The following is a 21,666-nucleotide window of genomic DNA, read 5'->3' on the forward strand; positions in this document are numbered from 1 at the left end:
AAAAAGACCTCCAGGAGACGCTAACGCTCGCCTCCTCGCTGGAGGTGGCCCGACATAACTTGGGTACGTACCCCGCGGACTCTGCCAGCCCCCCCCGGACTTCCTCAGACTCGCCCGTATTACAGGCCTGCGCCACGCGGCGACCCGCTCACCATGGGGGCACACCTTGCTACTTCTGCGGGCAGGGCCAGCACCCACGCCCACGCTGCCCAGCCCGCTCCGCGATCTGCAGCGACTGCGGGAAGAAAGGGCACTTTGCGAGGGTCTGCCTGGCCAGACCCAGGGGCCAGAAAAACAAAGAACAGCCGGCCCGAAAATTAGGCTCTCAGGCCCGCAGGCCTCGCAATGCTGCTGCACACCGACCCGACACGTCCTCTTCTGACGCGTCATCGACCTCGTGCGAATCATGGGAGCGGCCATCTGGTCGGCGGCCATCTTCTCGACCCGACACGTGCGACCAACGGCAGCGGCCATTTTACAACTCCGACTACCCGCGACTGGGTGCGATCACCCTCGATCAAACTCGGCCAAAACACCTGCAGAACTCCATGATGCAGGTCCAGGTCAACGGGCACGACACTGCATGCCTCTTCGACTCCGGGAGCACGGAGAGCTTTATCCACCCTGAAACGGTAAAGCGCTGCTCCCTACGCACCCATCCCACATCCCAAACCATAGCCCTCGCATCTGGGTCCCACTCGGTACAAATCACGGGGTACTGTATTGCGGATCTCTCGATCCAGGGTGCCAAATACACCCGTTTCAAATTTTATATCCTCCCTCACCTCTGCGCCCCCCTGCTGCTCAGACTGGATTTCCAGTGCAGCCACCGAAGCCTGACACTGAAGTTCGGCGGACCCTTGCCCCCCCTCACGGTGTGCTGCCTTGCGACACTGAAAGTCGCACCCCCCTCGCTATTCGCTAACCTCACTCCCGACTGTAAGCCCGTCGCCACCAGGAGCCGGCGCTACAGTGCCCAAGATATGGCCTTTATCAAGTCAGAGGTCCAGCGTTTACTGGGAGAGGGGGTCATCGAGGCTAGCAACAGCCCTTGGAGAGCGCAAGTGCTGGTAGTCCGGTCCGGGGAGAAGAAACGGATGGTCGTGGATTATAGCCAGATTATAAACCGATTCACGCAGCTTGATGCGTACCCCCTTCCTCGCATCGCGGAAATGGTAAATCGGATCGCCCAATACCGAGTCTTTTCCACGGTCGACCTCAAATCTGCCTACCACCAGCTCCCCATCCGACCAAAAGACCGCCTCTATACTGCCTTCGAAGCAGCCGGCCGGCTCTTCCACTTCCTCAGGGTCCCCTTTGGTGTCACAAATGGGGTCTCCGTCTTTCAAAGGGCGATGGACCAAATGGTGGACCAGTACGGTTTGCGGGCTACATACCCGTACTTGGACAATGTCACCATCTGTGGCCATGATCAGCAGGACCATGACGCTAACCTCAAAAAGTTCCTCCAGACCGCCTGAGCCCTTAACCTGACCTATAACGAGGGCAAATGCGTTTTCCACACCACCCGGCTGGCCATCCTCTGCTATGTCGTGGAAGACGGGGTCCTAGGTCCCGACCCCGACCGCATGCGCCCCCTTAAGGAACTCCCTCTCCCCCGCAGCCTCAAGGCCCTCAAACGGTGCTTGGGGCGTTTCTCCTATTACGCCCAGTGGGTCCCCAAGTATGCGGACAAAGCCCGCCCACTCCTAAAGACCACCACTTTTCCCCTCTCGGCTGAGGCTCAATTGGCCTTCAACCGCATCAAGGCCGACATCATCAAGGCCGCCATGCACGCGGTGGACGAAACCATCCCTTTCCAGGTAGAGAGCGATGCATCAGACATCGCCCTGGCTGCTACCCTCAATCAAGGAGGCAGACCAGTAGCGTTCTTCTCCCGAACCCTCACCGCCTCCGAGATTCGACACTCTGCAGTCGAAAAGGAGGCACAAGCCATTGTGGAGGCTGTGCGGTGCTGGAGACACTACCTCGCCGGTAGGAGGTTTACCCTCGTCACCGACTAACGGTCGGTCGCCTATATGTTCGATAACACGCAACGGGGCAAAATAAAAAACGATAAAATTTTGAGGTGGAGGATCGAACTCTCCACCTACTCGTACGATATCAAGTATCGTCCAGGGGAGCTCAACGAGCCCCCAGATGCCCTGTCCCGCGGCACATGCGCCAACGCGCAGGAGGACCGCCTGCAAGCCATCCACAATGACCTCTGCCACCCGGGGGTTACCCGGCTCGTCCATTTCATCAAGTCCCGCAACCTACCTTACTCAACCAAGGAGGTCAAGGCCATGGTCAGGGCCTGCCAGGTCTGTGCGGAGTGCAAACCGCACTTCAATCGGCCAGACAAGGTTCGGCTCGTGAAGGCCTCGGGCCCCTTTGAGCGACTGAGCGTGGACTTCAAGGGGCCCCTCCCATCCACCAACCGTTATGCCTATTTCCTCACCGTGATCGATGAGTTCTCCCGTTTCCCATTCGCCATTCCCTGCACCGACATGACCTTAGCCACGGTGATTAAGGCACTGCACAGCATCTTCATCCTGTTTGGTTTCCCTGCTTATATCCACAGCGACCGGGGTACATCGTTCATGAGCGATGAACTGCGTCAGTATCTGCTCAGCAAAGGCATCGCCTCGAGCAGAACGACCAGCTATAACCCACGGGGAAACGGGCAGGTGGAGAGGGAGAACGCGACCGTGTGGAAGGCTGTCCTTCTGGCCCTGCGGTCGAGAAGTCTCCCAACCACCCGCTGGCAGGAGGTCCTACCCGATGCCCTACACTCCATTAGGTCACTCCCCTGCACGGCCACAAACGAGACCCCTCATGAGCGATTGTTTCTCTTCCCCAGGAAGTCTACCTCCGGGGTGTCGCTTCCACCTTGGCTGACGGCTCCGGGACCTGTTCTTCTCCGGAGGCACGCGAGGAGCCATAAAACGGACCCCCGAGTTGAAAAGGTCCGACTGCTCCACGCCAAACCCAGTTACGCCTACGTGGAGTACTCCGACGGCAGGCAAGATACGGTTTCCCTCCGGGATCTGGCGCCCGCTGGATCCTCCACCACAGACGCCCCTTCCCGCGCCACTCCCCTGCAGGACCCGTCGCCCCCTACAACACACCCCCTTCCGGCCCTACCACCCGTTGGTGAGCTCCTACCGTGCGCCCCCCCTTGCGCCCCCCTTTACACACCCCGCCGGCTCCGCTACCCCCGGCCCTGCCTAGTTCCTCTGCCCCGACCCGGACCTAAGCTCCGACCGCTGTGCTCCCGGATGTGCCCTCAACCGGGACGTCCGTGCCCGCCGCACTACCGCCCGAACTGAGGAGATCGAGGAGGACGATCCGGCCGCCGAGACGGATGGACCTATGATGGCACTTCACCCCCGCCGGACTCCTTTTTAAACAGGGGGTGAATGTGATGAACAGTTACTGCCTTATCATCATGTAAGGTGATGTCCCCTTTAAGACCAGGCTTGGAACCCTGGGGACTCTGCCTCTGGCTCCGCCCATCTGGGAGCCATACATAAAGGCCTGCCTCATGGTCTGTATAGCAGTCAGCTCTCGTCCAAATCTGTAGCATAGTTATTAGCCTAATAAAGCCTTCTTTACAGTTTAATCTCTAAGCATCATTATTGAGGGTACCTCACTCACATTCCAACCATCCTTCACATTCCAATCTGTAATTATCTTGCAATTGTGTCTCTCCTATATATGCTGTGATTATGAACCTGCTTCCACTTCACCTGATGAAGACGCTGCGCTCCGACAGCTTGTGATTTCAAATAAACCTGTTGGACTTTATCCTGGTGTTGTGAGACTTCTTACTGTGTCTACCAGATAAGGAACCAAAACATGAAAAAGCATTAAATTACCTTGGGTATACAAAGGGCATTATTTATGTAAAGTCAGGTTAACAAATAGCCACAAAAACTGTTCCTGGTTGGTCAAGGCAGCATGCATCTCAGCAGGGAAAAACTTTGGGTGGGTTTGGAGACCTTAATTGACACATCAGTGATCAAGGGCGCTTACATAATAATACAGCAGACAAAATGTTGTCTAAAAATGTTAAGCGGGCCTTCGAGCAGAAAGTAGAGTTTACCCAAGATCGGATAAGCCAGAAGATAAGAAATGAGAGAGTGAGAGATCTTCTTGTCCACGGCATTCAATTTTGCCTCAGTGAGATGTTGAGATTACTAACCTGAAAGATCGGGGAATAGAATGACTGAACTAGCAAGCTCGAGGTTTGAAACTGTACAAAAGGCATTCAAACACTTTGTTGTTGTGGCAGCATGTGTCTAATCTGAATGCTCGAGCAGCCATGATTGAAGCTCCAAAAATTAGAAACCAGGTGGAGTATGTTTGACAAACAAGAGCGCGCGAGTGTTCCAAACAAGCCGTTGACAGAACAGTTCAGAAAGTGAAAAAGAAGCCTGAGGAGTTGAAGCTTTCAGCTTCAATGCTGAGAAAATGCTTTTAAGATTACGCAAGAAGGAAAATGGCCAGCAGGGCAAGATCTATGACAAAGATCCTGTAGCAAAAGCTAAATCTGCAGTGAGAAAGGAACAAGTGTCTTTTCCATTTTCAGGGAATTAAAACAATTTTGTTTTTGTTACTTTTGTGTGAACATTGGAAGCTGTTGGCTGTTTCTTTCTATACATGCAGGCGCTTTCTGCAGAACAAAAAGTTGTTAACCCGTTGTCATCTGGTCTTAAAAGTTGGAAGTATAAATTTGTTACTTGTTCAATTCATACATGTGCATGTTTTAGCAGGAAACGTGAATCATGTTTTGGCTGTGGACTAGTTGGAAGCTGTGTATTCCTTGGGCTTAGAAATGGTTTAAGGGTTGCACGGTGGCACATTGGTTAGCACTACTGCCTCACAGCACCAGGGACCTGGATTTGATTCTGGCCTTTGGTGACTGTGTGGAATTTGCGCTTTCACTCCGTGTCTGCTTGAGTTTCATCCGGGTGCTCCAGTTCCCTCCCGCAGTCCAAAAGTCCCTTATGATTCAAAGATGTGCAGGTTAGATGGGTTGCCAACAATCAATGCATGGGGATATGGTGGGAGAATGGATCTAGGTGGAGTGCCCTTTTGGAGGTTCATGCAGACTTGATGGGCTGAATGGCCTCTTTCTGCACTGTCGGAATTCTTTGGATTCTATTTTCTGAGGGAAGTTTCTTCTGTAGAAGAGTCATAGACTCAAAATGTTCACGCAGTTCCTTTCTCCACCAGACCTGCTGAGATAATCCAGTATTTTCTGATTTTATTTCGGATTTCCAGCATATTTGAATTCATAAGCCATGACACAAATTGATATTTCGAAGTTGCATGAAATCATGAACATGATTGCAGAGTCTGTTTCTATTGAAGGATGTGTGGCCATTTGGGAAAAATTACGTTACATTTTACTTAAAGTTGCTGATTTGGGTGTTAATCTAGTTTTCATTTATTTTTTGCAATTGTAGGAAAGGAACAGCTTGTCTTGTAATAAATATGCTCCCACCTTGACAATGTTCGAAGGAATCTAATTTCAAATGTTCAAAACATTGTGCCAGGCACTCACTGTTTCCAGAACATTAAAGCAATTCTTTCAGTTCGACAAGCAGGAGAGAGAGAAAAATTTCCATTACTTTCAAGGTCTAAACATTTCTGTTAAGTTCTCTCAGAAAGCATCACACAGGAACCAATCACTGACCGTTGTCAGGCCGACTGTTCTGGCCGATATTTTGGTTGCCAGTTAACTAATCAAACTGACTCCACCCACAACCTGGTTCCCAAGATCCTCTCGGCACCGAGGAGTCTGGTTTCTCCTTTCCAAAATACAAAACCCGGGACCACAGTGACCTGACAAGCAGACTGTTTAACTTTGGGACTTCTGCTTAAAGGCACATCCCGATTATAGGTACATCCTGATTATAGGTCCACGGACCAAAATAATTAAAATAAAATAAAATAAATGGCACAAAGGAAATAAGCAGGAAGGGTACTTACAAAATTCCACAGTCATTTTTGTAAGGCAGGAAAATCGGTAGCTATCTTTGTTGCTGAATTGTGTCAACTCAATTTAGCGTGGCCAATCCACCTACCCTGCACATCTTTCGGGTTGTGGAATGAGACCCACACAGACACAGAGAGAATGTGCAAACTCCACATCGACAGTGACCCCGGATCAGAATTGAACCTGGGTCCTCAGCGCCACCATAAACCCGGGAAATTCAAATTCAAAGATGCCTCAGTCATCTACGCACTCCCTGGAAAGCACAAAGCAGAAAGAGCACTGCTACATGTTAAATATGAGTGGGGTGTGCGTGGAGCCTATTTATGCGACAGTGGAGTTCGATGGACAGAAACATAAGATGGAGGTGGACGCAGGAGCCTTTGCATCTGTCATCAGTGAGGAGACCTACAGGAGGAATTGGGCTTCAGGACACGAATAAAAATTATTATTATCAACCTTCGGACATGTACTGGTGAGTGTTCGAGGTATACATAGCATATAACCGTCAAGAAGAAAGAGCACGGCTCCTTGTGGTAAAAGGCCCAAGTCTACTCGGGCATGACTGGATCAGGAAAATTCAATTGAACTGGGGTGGGATAAAGCATACAAAAGTGACAGAAATCGTCATTCAGAAATATTTTGAAGTTTTCAAAGACGAACTGGATGCATTGCGTGGCACTACAGTTAACTTGTTCATGGATACTCGCGCTACTCCAGGTTTGTAAATCCATAGAATCCCCACAGTGCAGAAGCAGACCATTCTGCACCGATCCTCCAAAAGAGCACTCTACCTAGACTGACTCCCCACTCTTGCCCTGTAAACCAGCACATATATCATGGCCAATCCACCTAACCTGAACATCTTTCGGACACTAAGAGGCAATTTAGCCTACGTCATGAAAGGCAAAGCAAAGTGTAAGAGGAGTTGGTGTAGCTGCAAAGGCTAGGGATCATTGTCCATTCAGTTTTTGTGTTGGATAGCTCCAATTGTACTGGTTCTTAAAAGTGATCATACTGTATGCATTTGAGGGGATTACAACTTACCATTGATCAGGAGTTTACCCATTGCCAAAAGTAGAAGATCTGTTTTCAACCCTTGACGTTTTCAAAATTGACATGTGCCAAGCCTATCAGCAACTCTTATCAAAGGAGGACTCAAAAGAGTATTAACACCCATAAAGGTACAGGTCCACAGGTCACTGAAAGGGGCAACACAGGTGGAGAAGGTAGTCAAGAAGGCATACGGCATGCTTGCCTTCATTGGCCGGGGCATTGAGTATAAGAATTGGCAAGTCATGTTGCAGCTGTATAGAACCTTAGTTAGGCCACACTTGGAGTATAGTGTTCAATTCTGGTCGCCACACTACCAGAAGGATGTGGAGGCTTTAGGCTTTAGAGAGGGTGCAGAAGAGATTTACCAGAATGTTGCCTGGTATGGAGGGCATTAGCTATGAGGAGCGGTTGAATAAACTCGGTTTGTTCTCACTGGAACGAAGGTGGTTGAGGGGCGACCTGATAGAGGTCTACAAAATTATGAGGGGCATAGACAGAGTGGATAGTCAGAGGCTTTCCACCGGGGTAGAGGGGTCAATTACTAGGGGGCATAGGTTCAAGGTGAGAGGGGCAAGGTTTAGGGTAGATGTACGAGGCAAGTTTTTTACGCAGAGGGTAGTGGGTGCCTGGAACTCGCTACCGGAGGAGGTGGTGGAAGCAGGGACGATAGTGACATTTAAGGGGCATCTTGACAAATACATGAATAGGATGGGAATAGAGGGATACGGACCCAGGAAGTGTAGAAGATTGTAGTTTAGTCGGGCAGCATGGTCGGCACGGGCTTGGAGGGCCGAAGGGCCTGTTCCTGTGCTGTACATTTCTTTGTTCTTTGTTCTTTGTTTGTTCAAATACAACCGTCTAGCTTTTGGGATGTCTGGCGATTTTTCAAAGGACAATAGGCAATGTGTTGCAGGGGATTCCCCATGTGGCAGTTTATTTGGATGATATCCCAATCTCAGCAAGAGTTGAGGAGGAGCACCTCAACAATCTGGATCAAGTGTTAAAGAGATTTTCAGAGGTAGCATCTGAAGTGCTGAAAATGCATATTCGTGGCACAGACTATGGAATATCTGGCTCAGAGAATCACATGCAAGATCTGCCTTCTGTGGAAGAGTTCAAGCTATCAAAGACGCTCCAAATCCGAAACAATTTCCCAAGCTCAGATCATTTCTGGGTTTAGTGAACTCTATGGGATGTTTCTGCCTGATCTTTCAAAAGTGTTGTTGTCACTGTATCTGCTGCTCCACAAAGGGACCCAGTGGAATTGGGGGCACTCGAGAAAGCTTTCAAGGATGTGAAGGCATTGCTACAATCAGCTAATCTGCTGGTTCATTTTGAGCAGGACAGAGACCTCATTCTGTCATGTGATGCTCACCTTACTGTGTCAGGGAAGTGCTCTCATCTGATGGAGGATGGGTCGGAAAACCTATTGGAATTGCATCTTGAACGCTGACAACAGTTGAAAAGGGATATTTGCAGCTAGATAAGGAAGGTCTAGCCATTGTTTTCACAACAAGTATGTCAGCCACAAATTAATGGTTACATTTAAGAAAATAAAATTTAATCCAATATAAAGAATAGAACAAACAACATTTTCTTATAGCAGGGACCATAGATAATATAGATAACATAGAATTTACAGTGCAGAAGGAGGCCATTCAGCCCATTGGGTCTGCACCGGCCCTTGGAAAGAGCACCCTACTTAAGCCCACACCTCCACCCTACCCCCGTAACCCAGTAACCCCACTTAACCTACCCTTTTCGGACACTGAGGGCAATTTAGCATGGTCAATCCACGTAACCTGCACAACTTTGGACAGTGGGAGCACCCGGAGGAAACCCACGCGGAGATGGGGAGAACGTTCAGACTCCTCACAGACAGTGACCCAAGCCGGGAATCGAACCTGGGACCCTGGAGCCGTGCAGCAACAGTGCTAACCACTGTGCTACCATGCTGACCAGTTTGGGAATGTTTGATTACTGTTTTAAAGAAATTATGAGAATATTTTAATTGGACTGTAATGTTTACCCATGGCTCCTGATCAGGATGGAATACTCATTAATGGGATGCCCCACTTAAGAGTAAAAGACAGGAAGATCACACCACTGAATGTGAATGGGAGAACAAAGCAAGATAAGAGACAAGGGTGGAAAGAGAGAACGAGGCTCAAATACCAAAAGGCGAGGGGCAGGATTCTGCAGCCTCTTCCATGTCCTGAACATTATTGCACACCAAGTGTCAATTTCCCTTTCACTTCTTTCATGATAAATGTCGAGTTATTACAAGACTTGTTGGTTGATGCGCAACAGTTGGATAAGTTCCTGAGGACTATTGAGTGCAAAGATAAGGTGGGGGAGTAGACCACAGAATTTCATTTCTATATGTTTCACGCAAAGTGAACCTTTGCAACATTATGGCTTCCCAAGCAGCAATGTAAATGGTTGCACTGATGATGGCTGCCCCACGTTCATCGCCCTCCTCCTCCTTCTCCAACTCCTCTCCTCGTCGTTCTCCTGATCCACAGATGATTGATGAGGTCTTTTGTCATCTTCCACCTGGGATCCTCCCTGATGTGCAATGTTGTGAAGGATCACCATCAATCACTCCGAACACCACGGCTGGAATTACAAAAGGGCACCTTCAATCCTATCTAGGGATCTGAGCCAAGTTTGAATTGGGAAGTCCTTGTTTCTGATGAATCAGTTTGAAGTCTGCTTCATGGAAAAATAAATTCTGGAATGTTGGGATGCTGTCAAACCCCCACGACACCCCTGGGTAAACCATTATCGATCACCCCATGGTAGGGGACGGAGGCCCACCCAGCTGGGGCTGGTTAAACTGAGCATAAAAGCCGGCCCTGACAGGGTTAGTTGTCCGAAGGGGGAATGTGATTGTAGATAGTTTTACTGCCGTGGACAGCTCATTGTTAAAAGTAAAATAATTGCACACCGGAGAATCCTGCTCGGCAGGCAATCAGCAGCACCACCCACAGCTGCAAACTGGCACGCTAACCTTTCGAAATTTCTCACCTGGAGAAGATTAGATGTGCCATCCGACGGTCGGAGGAAGGCTTCTTGGATACTTGGGGGCAGTTTGTCGGCCTGTTCCAAAACCTGTTTGAGGCCAGCACCGAGGAGTGAGTTAAGAATAAAGGACCAGGATGGATGAGGAACCAAAGGACGGCGCAACCCGGGAGGGAGGGGGTGGGGGTGGGGGTGGGGGAGGGGGGGTGGGAGGGGGGGGGGTGGAGGACGGAAGGAAGGTGGGTAAACCACAAAAGAAGAGAAGAGGAGGGAGCTTTCCCTGAAAATAAAAGCAAAACATAGCTGAAGCCAAAGGTGGGGGGTGTGGTGTTGGGTGCTCTGGGGTACAGACGAACCAACACGGTTGCGATTGGTACAACGCAGTTTTATTCCAACTAGTTATTTACACATCTGACTTGGTACTCAGCACGTGGTGACTATGTGAGTGTTAATGAGGTCCTGGCCTTGTCCTGTCTCCAGATGGACTGGCCACCAGGTGTCGTGTTTCTTGTCTTATACTGTGTCTGCTCTTGTCTGTGATTGGCTGTCGTGTTATGTGTACTAATTGGTCTGTTGGTCTGTCTATCATGATGTGTGTGTTGTGATGTGTGTTTGAATATCATGACATCCCCCTTTTTTACAAGATTATGTGCCTACGTGGTTATAAATATAAATGTGTCCTGAGTGCAGCTAAAGGTGTGTGTGCGTGATATTTATAGCATGTACATGTGGCGTAACTATGTACAAGGGGCGATGTCAGGTGTGACATGCTAAGGAGGTTGTACCATAACAAAAGAATAAGAACGTTGAAATTTGGACCGATCAAACGAGGCCTGGAACGATAAAACAGTGACATGTTACAATACAGTAGTTGCTAAAATGTAACGTGTGGACAGTCTCATAAGTCCAGTCTAGTAGGTGGGTGACGAATTCGGGTTGACCGCCTCAAGGTTGGGTCGAGAACCACCGGCTGAGGTGCGAGCCTGGCCACGGGCGGCGACAGAAGGGGCATGGTATATGGCAGCCCCACGAAGTCGCTATCAGGAACCAGTGGAGGACACGGCGTCTGTGTATGGTTCCGTTGTGAGCGTGGAAGTAGGCAAAGGGCTCGCCGATTGCGCCTACGCACGGATCCATCCGGCATGCGCACCAGGAACGAGCGGGGAGCCACGCGTCAGAGAACTTCGGCAGGTGCTGACCAGCCACCACCTGGTAGGTGAATGCGGACGTTGTCTCCAGGGGCCAGGGAGGGAAGATCAGTTGCCCTTGTGTTGTACGATGTCTTCTGGCGATCGCGCTGCAGTTGCATCCTATGCAGTACCGGAGCATGTTCTATTGTTGGTGCCAGCTTGGAAGGCACAGTGGTTCTGAGAGCGCGACCCATCAGCAGCTGTGCTGGCGAGAGACCCGTGGCTAGTGGGGCCGAGCGATAGGCCAGCAGGGCGAGGTAGAAGTCCGATCCGGCAGCAGCAACCTTGCAGAGGAGCCGCTTGGCATTAGGCAGCGTAGTGGCCCATCTTGCCACAGCGTAGGCATTGTCGGGTTTTTGCAGGACATTGCCCTTTTAAATGTGCAGCTCCACAGTTGCCGCACGTCATGAAGTCATGGCGTCCGTTACGCCACTGCGCATGCGCAGTTCGGTCTTGCGTCAGTGGCGCCTGCGCAGCACGTCCCTCAGTGTTGCCGTAGGTTTTGGCGTGCACAAACGCGGGAGGCCTCAAAAAGCGCGCGAAACGGCCGCCCTCGTCCGGGCCGGGGGCCGGGAGAAACTCGATTACCTGGATGCGTTCAGCCTCGTGGGCGGCCTGGCTTGCCGATTCGATCGCTTGGGACCCCCTCCATGCCGATTCGGTCGCCTGAAATTGGGCGTAGCGGCTGGTCACATTTACATGCAGGACACAGGCTTCAACTGCAGATGCTAAGGTCAGGCCTTTAATTTTTAGAAGCTGCTGGCGTAGGCCACTGGAGGCAATGCCAAAAACGATCTGGTCCCGGATCATGGACTCTGCTGTGGTGCCGTAACCGCAGGACTGCGCGTGTATGCGGAGGTGCGTCAGGAAGGACTGAAAGAGCTCATCCTTACCTTGTAGGCGCTGCTGAAAGATATACCTCTCAAAGCTTTTATTGACCTCAACGTTGAAGTGCTGGTCGAGCTTGAGGAGGACCATGTCATATTTAGATTTGTTCTCGCCTTCGCGTACACCAAGGAGTTGTATACATCGATGGCGTGCTGACCTGCGGTAGTGAGGAGCATGGCAATCTTTGTTTCGTCCGAGGCGCCCTGTTTTTCATTGGCTCGCATGAACAGTTCGAATCGCTGCTTGAAGAGCTTCCAATTGGTGCCCAGGTTCCCAGCGACTTGCAACGGCTGCGGTTTGTTGTGGGTGTCCATGGCTCAGGATGGCAGATTTGCCGGTAAGTATCGATTCACTCACTGGTACCATGTGGTGTTGGGTGCTCTGAGGTACAGACGAACCAACACGGTTGCGATTGATACAACGCAGTTATATTCCAACTAGTTATTTACACATCTGTCTTGGTACTCAGCACGTGGTGACTGTATGAGTGTCTTGTTAATGAGGTCCTGGCCTTGTCCTGTCTCCAGATGGACTGGCCAGCAGGTGTCGTGTTTCTTGTCTTATACTGTGTCTGCTCTTGTCTGTGATTGGCTTTCGTGTTATGTGTGCTAATTGGTCTGTTGGTCTGTCTATCATGATGTGATGTTGATGTGTGTTTGAATATCATGACGGGGAGGGGGGCGGTGGCAAAGGCGGGGAGGGTGGCGGGAGGCGGGAGGGATTATAAACTCATCCGGAGGGGGCAAGATGTATATAAGGTCAATTAAATGAAAAACAAAATAAAACTCTCTGTACAATAGAGTAAATTAACACGGGTAAGAAAAATGTGATGTTTATAAATATGAGAAATGCCAATAAACAGATTTTTAAAAAAGAAAATAATTTTTTCCCTTCCTCTGGCTTCATTGGTTATTAAGCTGCCGATGAGGGAGAAGGAGACTCTGGACTCACTTTTCAAGATGCCCAGCCAGCCGAGACAACTACCATGCAGCAACGGAAGGATACAAGGTTTAAAAATGCTGCTGTTTGGTAAGCCTTTGGAGCAGGCCTGGAAGATTGGGGCCAATAAGCAGAACAAATGAGGTGCTTATTTCAGACCAATGGTAACTTGGGGGAAGACAGTCACAAAGTAATTCTCCTGGGTGGCTCGGTGGCACAGTGGTTAGCACTGCTGCCTCATGGAACCGAGGACTCGCGTTCGAATCCCGGCCCTGGGTCACTGTCTGTGTGGAGTTTGCACATTCTCCCTGTGTTTGCGTGGGTCTCACCCCCACAACCCAAAGTTTCGTAGGGGAGATGGATTGGCCACATTTTTTAAAAATGAAAATGAAATGAAAATTGCTTATTGTCACAAGCAGGCTTCAAATGAAGTTACTGTGAAAAGCCCCTAGTCGCCACATTCCGGCACCTGTTAGGGGAGGCAGGTACGGGAAGTGATTCTCCTGACAGCCTGTGGTGCCCAACCTTTGATATTATAAATAGCCTTACCTACGCAGCTGCACCGGACTCCAAATCGGTCAATGAGTTGGTTGCACGAGTGACTAAACTCTGTGATCAAAACTTTATGTTTTAATGCAAATGTATAGGTTTAACATAGCTGTGCGTCCCCGGGTGAGTCGGTCACTGACTTTTTGAGCAGCTTTAGGTAGCTGCAAGTTCGTGCTGTCCCTCTTGGAAATGTTGAGGGGTAGGTTTGTTTGTGGAGTAAATAACATGGCCACACAATGCAGCTGTTGGCGGAGCCCGCGCTAAACCTGAAATGGGCCATTGACTTGTCACTATTTCCCGGAAATGCGGAGAAAGGAGTACAGGAGCTTCACGGGTCTATGGACTTTGGGGTCCATAGTTTGACCCGCCATCCATATCAAACTACCGCAACATCACAGCTCAGTGCCAGATTGGCCAGATCGCCACCCAAGATGCAATGACACAATCGGGCCCAGTTTCAAGCTGCTGCAGATCTGTGGCACATCTCCCCCATGGTGAGGGGGAGGGCAGACCACATTGCCAGATATGTGGATGGAGAACACATGATGGTCAGGGCCCCCCAGAACTGGAGGAGTAAGTGCCGCCCAGGACAGGCAATTAGGTCAACCTGCGCCAGGGCATTGCACGTGGCCCCACCAAAGAATACAATATGATGCAGCTGAACTGCATCACGACCCCAAATGTGGAGTCAACCCAGGTAACATTGCAAATGACCTGGCATCCATTGGTGATGGAGATGGACAGAGGAGCTGCTATCTCCTGTCTCCATCGTTGGCCAACAGCCCTTTCACCGGCTTTGTATAGGGATCTTTCCATTAACACTGAAAGACACCAAGGCCATGTTGGCATCATGGGGATCACCGTGACCCCGGTGACACATGGAGAGCAAACAATCAGGCTACCCTTAGTCACGGTGCAGGGGCCGGGACCCAATCTGCCGGGGCATGACTGGTCATGAGTCCTCCATTTTGCTTGGCAACAGATTTTCCGGATGGGCACCAGAAAATTGTATGAAGTCTTCGGCAAGTACCCTGAAGTACACCTGGCGGATCTGGGCAGAATAAAGGGGGCGAAGGTTTGTATATACATATCACCCAGAGGTTCAACCCAGATATTTTAAGGCAAGGCCTGTTCCTTTTGCCTTACTCATTAAAGTTGATGTAGAGCTGCAGCGCCTAGATGATCTAGGAATCATACGCCCAACATGGTTTGCGGAGTAGGCCGCACCCATATTACCGCTTATGAAGCTGGACAAGTCTGCCAGCTCTGCAGAGATTACATACTCACAGGGAACAGGGCTTCATGCCGAGACCATTACCTGATGCCCAAGTTGGAAGACTAATGCGTGAAACTGGCTGGAGGGTGTTCCTTTACAAAGCTCGATATGAGCCATGCCTATTTACAGGTGAATCTAAACTCTGCATCCAGGAAATACACAACCATAAACATCCACAGAAGGTTATTTGAGTACACTCACTTCCTGTTCAGGGTCTTGTCAGCTCCGGAAATCTTCCAAAGAGGAATGGAAGGCATTCTTCAAGGGCTGCCAAACATAGCTGCATACTTAGATGATGTGCTCATCCTGGCTGTCACTGAGAAGAAGCACATGGAAAACCTGGAGGAAGCGCTCAGACGGTTTTCCCAAGTTGGTGCTCGGCTGAAAAGGAGTAAATGTGTGTTCACAGCAAAGGCAGTAAAGTACTTGTGGTACAGGTGGATGCAGATGGCCTACACCCTGTAGAGGAGAATGTTCAGGCCATTAAAGGGGCTCCAACTCTGAGGAACTCTGAGAACCGAACTCCAGTCATCATTGGGTCTCGTAAATTATTACGGAAAATTAATCTCAAACTTGGCCACCCTGTCGGTGCCCCTCCACATACTGCTTAAGAAGAACCAAAAGTGAGTTTAGGGTTCTTCGCAGGAAGAAGCATTCACCGGGGTGAAGAGGCATCTGTCATCCTCGCAATTCCTCACCCATTATGACCCACATCGACCTCTAGTCCTGACTTGCAATGCCTCCTCCTATGGCATTGGGGGCAGTGCCAGCCCACAGATGGGACGATGGCATGGAGCACCCTATTGCCTTTGTTTCGAGGACTCAGGCAGACATGGAATGCTGCTATGCCCAAATAGAGAAGGAAGACTTGGTGGTGATATTTGGGGTCAAGAAGTTCCATCAGTATGTCTACGGGCGGCACTTCCTGATTGTGACTGATCACAAGCCTCTGCTGGGCTTCTTTAAAGAGGACAAGCTAACTCCCCCATTGCATCAGCCCGGATTCAGCGTTGGGTACTCTTGCTCACTGCATATGAGTACTCATTGCAACACTGTCCTTGTACGCAGATAGCCCACTCTAACACCCTTAATCATCTCCTCTAGCCCGTGATGCCCCCGTTCCCACCAATTGTGGATGAGGTTGTGGCAAACCTGAATTTTATGTATACTCTGTCGGTGATGATTGTTCAGGTTCGAGCATGGACGCGAAGAGATCTTAAATTGGCGAAGCTCTGCCACATGCTATTAAATGGCATATTGCAGGGGACCCAACCCCCGGCAGCCTTATGCCTAGAAGTTCCAAAAGCTAAGTATGAGGGATGGTATCACCTTGTGAGGGGGCTTGCGTGATCATCCCACCCCAGGGTCAGAAGACCCTCCTGAAGGATCTAAGTGGTCACCCAAGTGCCTTGAAAATTAATATGTTGGCTCGGAGTTATGTCTGGTAGCCCGGCATTGATGGAGATATAGAGTGAGTCGTACGCAGTTACCAGGCATGTCAGGAGCACCAAAATCTCCTGCTGGCAACCTCCTTCCATCCCTGAGAATGGTCAGGGTGTCCCTGGGTGAGACTGCAAGCTGATTTCACCAGGTCTTTTTTGGGGTCAATGTTTCTCATCATTGTGAACACCCACTCAGAATGGCTCAATGTGAATGAAATGATCTCCACTACATCAAGGGCTATCGTTGATGTAGAAACTGAGGCACTTATTCAGCACTCGTGGGATCCCTGAAGTCCTGGTGATGGACAATGGAATGCCGTTCACGAGCGAAGAGTTTGTTACATCCACTAAACTGAATGAATCCGGGACATCAAGGACGCCCCAAACCATCCCTCATCTTATAGCCTGACTGACTGAAAGGGCAGTTCAGACATTCAAAAGAGGCAGGAAGAAGAAGACCATTGGCTCCGTAGACACGCGACTGACGAGGTTCCTTTTTGATTACAGCACGGCACCGCATGTGACAACAGCTGATGGACCATTGGCTCAGGACCTGGTTAAGTTTGCCTTTCCCAAATCTGGGTGGGAAAGTGGGAGTGCAGCAAGAAGTACAGAACCGGCACCATGACAGTTGGATGACAGGGAGGGTATTTCCAATCAGGGGCATGGTCCACGCCCACAACGTTGGAGACGGGGCACTCTGGCTCCCTGGAATTGTAATAGAGAGAACAGGGCTGGTCTCCTGAAAGTCAAGGTCCATGGGAAAATCCAACACAAGGATGTGGACCAGCTGAAGAAGTGGGAGTTCGCAATATATGACGCCCAACCAGAGATGCCGTGCTTCCGCCTTGCCAGGAAGCACCCCTCAGCCTGGGATCCCATCTGACCATACACATCAACTGGACCAGCAGGAGGACTCCGACTCGGATATGGACACAGAGGTGTCCGCGCAGACGGATTATGTTGTGTCCGGGGCCGAGGTTCCGGAAATAACCATCCGGAGGTCGGTCAGAAAAAGATGGTCGATCAACCTGTACACACCACCTGTCTCAGACCTGCCGCAGCAGGCACAGGCAAAGCGACACAGAAGGCCTCCTCAGATGAGGAGAGGTAGCACCTCTGGACTTAGGGGAGGGACGGGTGCCATAATGCCCGCAAAGCCCATGGGGAAACCATTATCGATCTCTCTGTGGGGCCCATGGAGTTCGAACTTCCCAGGCAGGAGGTGGAGGTCCACCCAGCTGTGGCTTGTTAAATCGAGCATTAAGGCCGGCCCGAGTAGGAACCTGCTAGTCGGTTGTCCCCACGGAAACTGTGATTGACGATAGTTTTTTTTAATAAACATTTTATTGAGGTATTTATGGTTTTACAACAACAACAAAATAAACAATGTACATGAAAATATAAACACAGTGCAAAAGCCGTCTTCCTCCCTTACAGGTCCCACCTTTACTAACCCACTACTCTAAACTAAGCTAAACCCCGCCCCCTTCTGCTCTGATGGTTAATTTTCCCCAAAGAAGTCGACGAACGGCTGCCACCTCCGGGCGAACCCTAACATTGACCCTCTCAAGGCGAACTTGATTTTCTCCAGACAGATAAAGCTAGCCATGTCAGTTAGCCAGGTTCCGTCATCGGGGGCTTTGGGTCAATCCAAGCTAATAGTATCAGTCTCCGGGCTATCAGGGAAGCAAGGCCTAGAACGTCTGCCTCTTTCTCCTCCTGGATTCCCGGGTCTTCCGACACCCCGAAAATCGCCACCTCTGGACTCAGCGCCACACTTGTTTTTAACACCTTGGTCATGACATCTGCAAACCCCTGCCAAAATCCCCTAAGCTTCGGACATACCCAGAACTTGTGGACATGGTTCGCTGACCCTCCCGCATATCTATCTTTTACCCCAAAGAAGCTGCTCATCCGGATCACTGTCACGTGGGCCCAGTGAACGACCTTAAATTCTATCAGGTTGAGCCTGGCACATGTTGTGGATGCGTTGACTCTACTCAACGCGTCCATCCAGAGACCATCCTCTATCTCTCCTCCCAACTCCTCTTCCCACTTGCGTTTCAACTCCTCAGTCTGAGTCTCCTCTGACCCCATGAATTCTTTGTAAATGTCAGAAACCCTCCCTTCTCCCACCCACACTCTAGAAACTACCCTGTCCTGTATCCCCCTTTGGTGGTAGGAGCAGGAAGGTTGAGACCTGCCTGTGTAGGAAGTACCGCACCTGCAGGTACCTAAATTCATTTCCCCTCGCCAATCCAAATTTCTCCTCCAACTCCCTCAGGCTAGAAAAGCTCCCTCCATAAACATATCTCCCTTCCTCTCAATCCCTGCTCTCTGCCATTTCCGGAACCCTCCAGCCAGCCTTCCCGGGGCAAACCGGTGATTATTACAGATTGGAGACCACACCGATGTTCCCTCCGCTCCCACATGCCTCCTCCATTGCCCCCAGACCCTGAGGGCCACCACCACCATGGGGCTGGTGGAGTACCGTGCTGGCGGAAATGGCACAGGCGCCGTTACCAACGCCCCCAAACTGGTGCCCTTGCATGATGCCGCCTCCACACGTTCCCATACCGACCCTCCCCCCACCATCCACTTCCTGATCATGGATATATTCGTCGCCCAATAATAATTACTAAAGTTCGGCAGCGCCAGCCCGTCCTCCCCCCCGGCTCCGCTCAAGCATTCCCTTTTTTACTCGCGGGGTCTTGCCCGCCCATACAAAGCCAGTGATTACCTTATTGACCCGTTTAAAAAAGGACTGCGGAATAAAGATGGGGAGACACTGAAACACAAACAGGAATCTCGGGAGGACCGTCATTTTCACTGTCTGCACCCTCCTAGCTAGTGACAACGCAAGCGCGTCCCACCTTCGAAAATCATCCTTCATTTGGTCCACTAATCAGGCCAAATTTAACTTGTGTAGCCGTTCCCATTCCTGCGCCACCTGGATGCCTAGGTATCGAAAGCTTCCCCCACCACCCTAAACGGCAGCTCCCCCAATCGCCTCTCCTGCCCCCCCTTGCCTGGACCGCAAACATCTCACTTTTCCCCATATTTAGTTTATACCCCAAAAACCATCCAAATTCCCCCAGAATCCTCATAATTTCTTCCATCCCCTCTTGTTGGTCCGAAACGTACAGAACTAGGAGCAGGAGTAGGCCACCTGGCCCATCGAGCCTTCTCCACCATTCAATGAGATCATGGCTGATGTTTTGTGGACTCAGCTTCACTTTCCCACCCGAACATCATAACCCTTCATCCCTTTATTCTTCAGAAAACTATCTATCTTTATCTTAAAACATTTAATGAAGGAGCCTCTACTGCTTCACTGGGCAAGGAATTCCATAGATTCATAACCCTTTGGATGAAGAAGTTCCTCCTAAACTCAGGCCTAAATCTACTTACCCTTATTTTGAGGCTATGCACCCTAGTTCTGCTTTCACCCGCCAGTGGAAACAACCTGCCCGCATCTATCCCATCTATTCCCTTCATAATTTTATATGTTTCTATAAGATCCCCCCGCATCCTTCTAAATTCCAACGAGTACAGTCCCAGTCTACTCAACCTCTCCTCATAATCCAACCCCTTCAACTCTGGGATTAACCTAGTGAATCTCCTCTGCACACCCTCCAGTGCCAGTACGTCGTTTCTCAGGTAAGGAGACCAAAACTGAACACAATACTCCAGGTGTGGCCTCACTAACACCTTATACAATTGCAGCATAACCTCCCTAGTCTTAAACTCCATCCCTCTAGCAATGAAGGACAAAATTCCATTTGCCTTCTTAATCACCTGTTGCACCTGTAAATCAACTTTTTGCGACTCATGCACTAGCACACCCATGTCTCTCTGCACAGCAGCATGTTTTAATACTTTATAATTTAAATAATAATCCCTTTTGCTGTTATTCCTACCAAAATGGATAACCTCACATTTGTCAACATTGTATTCCATCTGCCAGACCCTAGCCCATTCACTTAGCCTATCCAAATCCCTCTGCAGACTTCCAGTATCCTCTGCACTTTTTGCTTTACCACTCACCTTGGTGTCGTCTGCAAACTTGGACACACTGCACTTGGTCCCCAACTCCAAATCATCTATGCAAATTGTGAACAATTGTGGGCCCAACACTAATTCCTGAGGGACAACACTAGCTAATGATTGCCAACCAGAGAAACACCCATTAATCCTCACTCTTTGCTTTTGATTAATTTACCAATCCTCTATCCATGCTACTACTTTACCCTTAATGCCATGCATCCTTATCTGATGCAGCAACCTTTTGTGTGGCACCTTGTCAAAAGCTTTCTGGAAATCCAGATATACCACATCCATTGGCTCCCCGTTATCTACCACACTGTTAATGTCCTCAAAAAATTCCACTAAATTAGTTAGGCACGATCTACCCTTTATGAACCCATGCTACGTCTGCCCAATGGGACAATTTCCAATCAGATGCCTCGCTATTTCTTCCTTCATGATAGGTTCCAGCATCTTCCCTACTACCGAAGTTAAGCTAACTGGCCTATAATTACCGCTTTCTGCCTACCTCCTTGTTTAAACCGTGGTGTCACGTTTGCTAACTTCCAATCTGCCGGGACCACCCCAGAGTCTAGTGAATTTTGGTAAATTACCACTAGTGCATTTGTAATTTCCGTAGCCATCTCTTTTAGCACTCTGGGATGCATTCCATCAGGGCCAGGAGACTTGTCTACCTTTAGCCCCATTAGCTTGCCCATCACTACCTCCTTAGTGATAAAAATCATCTCAAGGTCCTCACCTGTCATAGCCTCATTTCCATCAATCCACTGGCATGTTATTTGTGTATTCCACTGTGAAGACCGACCCAAAAATCCTGTTCAGTCCCTCAGCCATTTCCTCATCTCCCATTATTAAATCTCCCTTCTCATCCTCTGAAGGACCAATATTTACCTTAGCCACTCTTTTTTGTTTTATATATTTGTAGAAACTTATACGATCTGTTTTTATATTCTGAGCAAATTTACTCTCATAATCTATCTTACTCTTCTTCATTGCTTTTTTAGTAGCTTTCTGTTGCCCCCTAAAGATTTCCCAGTCCTCTAGTCTCCCACTAATTTTTGCCACTTTGTATGCTTTTTCCTTCAATTTGATACTCTCCCTTATTTCCTTAGATATCCACGGTCGATTTTCCCTCTTTTTACCGTCCTTCCTTTTTATTGGTATAAACCTTAGCTGAGCACTGTGAAATATCGTTTGGAAGGTTCTCCACTGTTCCTCAACTGTTTCACCATAAAGTCTTTGCTCCCA

This window comes from Scyliorhinus torazame, chromosome 9 (genome assembly GCF_047496885.1).
Source record: "Scyliorhinus torazame isolate Kashiwa2021f chromosome 9, sScyTor2.1, whole genome shotgun sequence".
In the NCBI taxonomy this organism is placed as follows: Eukaryota; Metazoa; Chordata; class Chondrichthyes; order Carcharhiniformes; family Scyliorhinidae; genus Scyliorhinus; species Scyliorhinus torazame.